Below are 6,492 nucleotides of genomic sequence, written 5' to 3'. Positions count from 1 at the left end.
AGAAATGGCTCCTGCAGTTCTGGCTGAAGTTGGGTTTTCCTTAGTTACTTTTCTTTAGGCTGCCACAATATAGAGGTGCTATGAATTTCTCCAGGGATGGTGGGGTGGTGGCACAAAGCACAACCCTGATGTGGTTCCTTGGTGAGTTTAATGTTCAAGAAAAAACTAATAAGATGATTGCATTTTTAAATCCCTACTTCATTTCCAGTACTGTACATTTTTCATCCACTGATTTGGCTTCTATTTATGAAAACATTCAACCATTGTAATCACTTGTGGTTGACTGTTTTCTTACATAGAAGCCAAATAGGTGGATGAAAAATCTACTGTATTAAAATAAATATTTTATAAAATACAGGATAAAAAAATATTTTCAACCTTTGACTTCTAATTTATAAAAATTAATTTTATAATTTCTGGCCATTAAATTCATTTTGAAGGTGATCTGCTTTAAAAAAGAGAAAGAACAATGTGTTTCTAGAAGAAGAAAACTTCTAAAAAGAAAAATCTTGAGACGCCATTATCCTCTGTTTCTCTGCTGCACTGACCTCGACATCTTCCCTGTGTCTCACTTGTTAGCTGCCTATAGGCTACTGCAGCACGGGGGTGTCAGTTATTGGTCCAACCCAGAACACTTCAGTTCTGCTCTGCGAGGATATATAATAACTGATTGGTGTGTCCATTTAATGCAAGAATATGGAAACTGAACAGCCAGAAGAAACCTTCCCTAATACTGAAATGGTGAATTTGGTAAACGCCCTGCAGAAGATATGGAAGAGGAACAAGCATTTAAAAGATCTAGAAACACTGATGAGATGGTTGAATTACGCATTCTGCTTCAGAGCAAGAATGCTGGGGCAGTGATTGGAAAAGGAGGCAAGAATATTAAGGCTCTCCGTACAGACTACAATGCCAGTGTTTCAGTCCCAGACAGCAGTGGCCCCGAGCGCATATTGAGTATCAGTGCTGATATTGAAACAATTGGAGAAATTCTGAAGAAAATCATCCCTACCTTGGAAGAGTACCAACACTATAAAGGAAGTGACTTTGACTGCGAGTTGAGGCTGTTGATTCATCAGAGTGTAGCAGGAGGAATTACTGGGGTCAAAGGTGCTAAAATCAAAGAACTTCGAGAGAACACTCAAACAACCATCAAGCTTTTCCAGGAATGCTGTCCTCATTCCACTGACAGAGTTGTTCTTATTGGAGGAAAACCCGATAGAGTTGTAGAGTGCATAAAGATCATCCTTGATCTTATATCTGAGTCTCCCATCAAAGGACCTGCACAGCCTTACGATCCTAATTTTTACGATGAAACCTATGATTATGGTGGTTTTACAATGATGTTTGATGACCGCTGTGGACGCCCAGTGGGATTTCCCATGCGGGGAAGAGGTGGTTTTGACAGAATGCCTCCTGGTCGGGGTGGGCGCCCCATGCCTCCATCTAGAAGAGATTATGACGATATGAGCCCTCGTCGAGGACCACCTCCCTCTCCTCCCGGACGGGGTGGCCGGGGTGGTAGCAGAGCTCGGATCTTCCTCTTCCTCCACCACCACCACCACCTAGAGGGGGAGACCTCATGGCTTATGACAGAAGAGGAAGACCTGGAGACCGTTACGATGGCATGGTTGGTTTCAGTGCTGATGAAACTTGGGACTCTGCAATAGACACATGGAGCCCGTCAGAATGGCAGATGGCTTATGAACCACAGGGTGGCTCCGGATATGATTATTCCTATGCAGGGGGTCGTGGCTCATATGGTGATCTTGGTGGACCTATTATTACTACACAAGTAACTATTCCTAAAGATTTGGCTGGATCTATTATTGGCAAAAGTGGTCAGCGGATTAAACAAATCCATCATGAGTCGGGAGCTTCGATCAAAGTTGATGAGCCTTTAGAAGGATCCGAAGATCGGATCATTACCATTACAGGAACACAGGACCAGATACAGAATGCACAGTATCTGCTGCAGAACAGTGTGAAGCAGTATGCAGATGTTGAAGGATTCTAATGCAAGATATTTTTTCTTTTTTATAGTGTGAAGTAGTATTCTGGAAAGTTTTTCTAAGACTAGTGAAGAACTGAAGGAGTCCTGCATCTTTTTTTTTTTTTATCTGCTTCTGTTTAAAAAGCCAACATTCCTCTGCTTCATAGGTGTTCTGCATTTGAGGTGTAGTGAAATCTTTGCTGTTCACCAGATGTAATGTTTTAGTTCCTTACAAACAGGGTTGGGGGGGTGGGAGGGTGTGCAAAAACTAACATTTAAATTTTGAAACAGCAGCAGAGTGAGTGGATTTTATTTTTTGTTATTGTTGGTGGTTTAAAAAAAATTCCCCCCATGTAATTATTGTGAACACCTTGCTTTGTGGTCACTGTAACATTTGGGTGGGGAGGGACAGGGAGGAAAATAACAATAGTCCACATGTCCCTGGCATCTGTTCAGAGCAGTGTGCAGAATGTAATGCTCTTTTGTAAGAAACGTTTTATGATTTTAAAAATGAATTTAGTGAACCTATTTTTGGTGGTCATTTTTTTTTAAGACAGTCATTTTAAAATGGTGGCTGAATTTCCCAACCCACCCCCAAACTGAACACTAAATTTGATTTTCAGCAACTCTGTTGGATATATAAGTGGATCTCTTCTTGGGCATAGGCAAAATAACTTGGCATACTTAGTTCTAGTGATTTCTTGGTGGTTTGAAAGTCTATTGCTGGGAAGAAATTCCATCATATTCATGCTTATAATAAGCTGGGGATTTTTTGTTTTTTTGCAAATGCTTGCCCCTGCTTTTCAACAATTTTCTATGTTAGTAGTTGTAAAGAGCTAAGGTGGGGAGCAGTACTACAAGTTGAGTAATGGTATGCGTATATACCAGTATTCTGATTGGCAGCAAGTTTTATTATCAAAATAACACTTGGTTATGGAAGTGACTGATGCTTAAAAAAATTGATTATTTTTATTAGATAATTTCTCACCTATAGACTTAAACTGTCAACTTGCTCTAGTGTCTTATTAGTTAAACTTTGTAAAATATATATATACTTGTTTTTCCATTGTATGCAAATTGAAAGAAAAAGATGTACCATTTCTCTGTTGTATGTTGGATTATGTAGGAAATGTTTGTGTACAATTCAAAAAAAGATGAAAAAAGTTAAAAAAAAAGAAAGAAAAAGAAAAATCTTTATTTGACTTAAAATTCAAGAAATCTTTATAATTTCAAGAAAACCAGGTCAGCAAGCTCCTCTAACTCTAAAATATGGTCAAGAGAGATGGAAGGCAGATCCAGTGTGTTGACAGCTGCACAACTGCATACTAAATATTTGAATGCTAAAATCCTAAAATGTATCTTTTCCTCAAAAGTAAATTTTGGAGCTTTCATTGTTTGGATGATAACTTTAGCTCTTCCAACCACTTTAGTGTGTTGGGAAATCACTCATTACACTGTTTGAGAGTTTAGTAACAACATGTTTCTCAGTAATCTCCAGCTACAATCTCTACCAGTCTTCTGTCAGGGTTACCACAGGATAGTTGGACTTTCTTGTCAAGCTTTATGATTTCCATATAAGGAGAAAGCAGTGTCCAAGAGTCACTTATTTATTTGAATAAAAATTCTTTTTCTATGCTAAGCTGTTAAAATCTTTTACCATGTAATTTGAGAAATTTTGCATCATACAGTACAATTGGCTTATTAAAGATCATTAGCTTGTTAAAGAACAATTGTAGAACAATTATTAAGTCTTAGGAATGGTCAAGGTTGGGTTGAATAATGATGTGGAAAAAGATGAACCCAAAAACTAGGGCAGGAGCAAATTCCTCTAATGATCCTGGTGATGGTTGCACATGGATCTGGTTGCAAGCCCAGGAAACCTTGGAAACCAGTTTTATATACATAGCAACCAAACAGAAAGTGCAATATTTTTTACCAGAGAGAAAAGGATACATCAATACATGTTGCAGTGCATAGAAAATACCATTTGGCAATGGATTATCATGATATCCAAGACAAATACTGCAAATTTATGCCACAGGATTCTGTTCAGTCTTGCTCTGTTGCCTGTTACTATACTATTCTGAATCCAAGGATCTTCCAAGGGCTATTTTAATGTTGATTTATTATTGCAATTATTAATTTTATTTTTCACAAAGTATCCAAATTTCCTGAAAAAAAAATCTGAAAAGTTTAACTTTTATAAATAGCATGTTTGTATCTTTATTATCACAGAGAAGTTTTGGTGTATTACACAAAACAGTTTATGTAATTTAAATGATCAGGGAAAAGTAAGACCATTCATGATATGTCTTTAATGAAATATTTTTAATAATTTAAAAAGCAATAATAGTTATTTTAAAAATTATGAAGTGTTTACAGTTTAATGTTGCCTTTACCAGCAAAGCAAAAATGATATATACTTTTAGGATTCAGTGAAAATATTTACTATTATACATATTTTACATGTTTTAAAGGGTATTTTATTACAGAGTGCATTGATTTCTCCTTTGTTCCTGAAGGATATATATATATAGAGAATATATATATTCTTTTTTCTTTTTTTTGAGACAGAGTCTTGCTCTGTCACTCAGGCTAGAGTGCAGTGGTACAATCTTGGCTCACTGCAACCTCTGCCTCCTGGATTCAAGCAGTTCTCTGCCTCAGCCTCCTGAGTAGTTGGGATTACAGGTGCCTACCACCAAGCCTGGCTAATTTTTGTATTTTTAGTAAAGACAGGTTTCACCATGTTGGCCAGGCTGGTCTTAAACTCCTGACCTCATGGTTCACCCACCTCAGCCTCTCAAAGTGCTGGGATTACAGGCATGAGCCACTGGGCCAGGTCCTGAAGAATATTTTTAATTGACACAGAACTTTGGGTTGACAATTCTTTTCTTTAAGCCCTTGAAAAATGTGTTCCATTTCCTTCTGACCCGTGTGGCATCTGATGACTTCTCCGCTGTCTTCCTTCTCCTGACATTCCCTCCCTCCTTTTTGTCTCACTCCCTTCCTTCCTCTTTTCTCTTCTTTTCCTCCCTTCCTTCTTCTCCTTCCTCCATTTTTCCTTTTTTTCTTCCTTTGGCTGCCCTCAATATTTTTTCCCTTTCTTTTCAAAAGTTTTACAGTGATCTATCTTGATCTGAATTTCTGTGGATTTATCCAATTTGAGAGATTTTCTCAGCTTCTTGAATCTTTAGGTTTACATACTTTTTTGGGACCAACTTTGGGAAAGTTTCAGGCATTGTTTATTTGAATACTTTGCAGCCCTACTCATTCCTCTCTTCTGGAACTCCAATGACAAGATTGTTAAATATTTTGTTGTAGCTGCACAAGTTCCTGGGATTCTGTTCATTTTATTTTATTTCTTTATGTTTTTAGTCTAAATCTTTTTGTTGTCTAGATTGCGTAATTACCGTTTTAGCTTCAGAGTCTGTCCTCTCCCATTACTTTGTTCCATCAATCTGTTAAGTGTTTTATTTCAGTTATTATTAATTTTTTTAGTTTTAAGATTTCTATTTGGTTCTTCCTAGCATATGTTATTTCTTTTTTCAGACATTCTATTTCTTTGCTATTTCTACTTTCTTTTTATTTGTTCAAGCATGTTCATAATTGCTCATTAAAGAAATTTTATGATGGCTGCTTTAAAATCCTTGCCAGTTAATTCCAACATTTGTGTCATCTTGGTGTTGTCATCTGTTAATTATCTTTTCTCATCCAATTTCAGATTATCCTGCCTTTTGGCATGATGAGTGATTTTCCTCAGATACTGTGGCCTCTGGCCTTTTTGCTGTCCTCTCTCCACCTTGCAGTGTCTTCTTACATTTGTTGTATCTATAATTACCAGATATTTTGGTTGTACTTAGCAAAAGAAATATTGAAAAGTACATATATTCCATCTTTCCGGAAGTGGAAGTCCTTCTTAATGTATTTCGAAATGAATAGTCTGCACAGTTAGCATTGCTATGTCTTCTTGATTATTTAATAATCTTATCATTTTGACATGTCTTCTTTTATCTATAATGTCAGTTTTAATTGATGCTAATACAGTCACCACAGTTTTTCAATTATTCCTCTTTATATGGCATATCTTCTTTTTTCTTTCAACAAATCTGTATTTTGAAATTTAATGTTATTGCCTAAAAACACACAGACAAGATCATACCTTTTTCTTTGGTTGGATATGTTTTACTTTTTAGTTGGAAAGGTGCTTTCATTTACATTTGTAACTATAAATCTTTCTATTTGAGAACATTGTAATTGAACAATTTATAAGCCTTCAGTAGAGTCTGAGTTTCTTCTTCTCATAGCTTTTCACATAGCTTTTACACATTTCTTGTAAACTTTTCTTAGTTTATACTTTTCATTGCTTCTCTCTCTATATATATACATGTGTATATTAATACATACTATTACTAGACATGTAATATATATAGTATATGTATTATATACATGTATATATTATTACATATATGTATATGTATTATATACATGTATATATT

General features: G+C 36.0%; 1 pseudogene across 1 annotated transcript; it reads left to right on the top strand.

Annotated features, from left to right (window-relative positions):
- Positions 1-501: 501 nt before the first annotated feature.
- LOC116531290 lies at positions 502-3,168 on the top strand (annotated as a pseudogene). The gene has a single exon (XR_004260352.1). The product of XR_004260352.1 is annotated as a heterogeneous nuclear ribonucleoprotein K pseudogene (transcript).
- The last annotated feature ends 3,324 nt before the right edge of the window (positions 3,169-6,492 follow it).

This window comes from Sapajus apella, unplaced genomic scaffold, assembly GCF_009761245.1.
Source record: "Sapajus apella isolate SASKATOON/1434 unplaced genomic scaffold, GSC_monkey_1.0 scaffold70, whole genome shotgun sequence".
In the NCBI taxonomy this organism is placed as follows: domain Eukaryota; kingdom Metazoa; phylum Chordata; class Mammalia; order Primates; family Cebidae; genus Sapajus; species Sapajus apella.
Note: the sequence above shows the minus strand (reverse complement) of the source record. Positions and strands in the feature narration are given on the sequence as shown.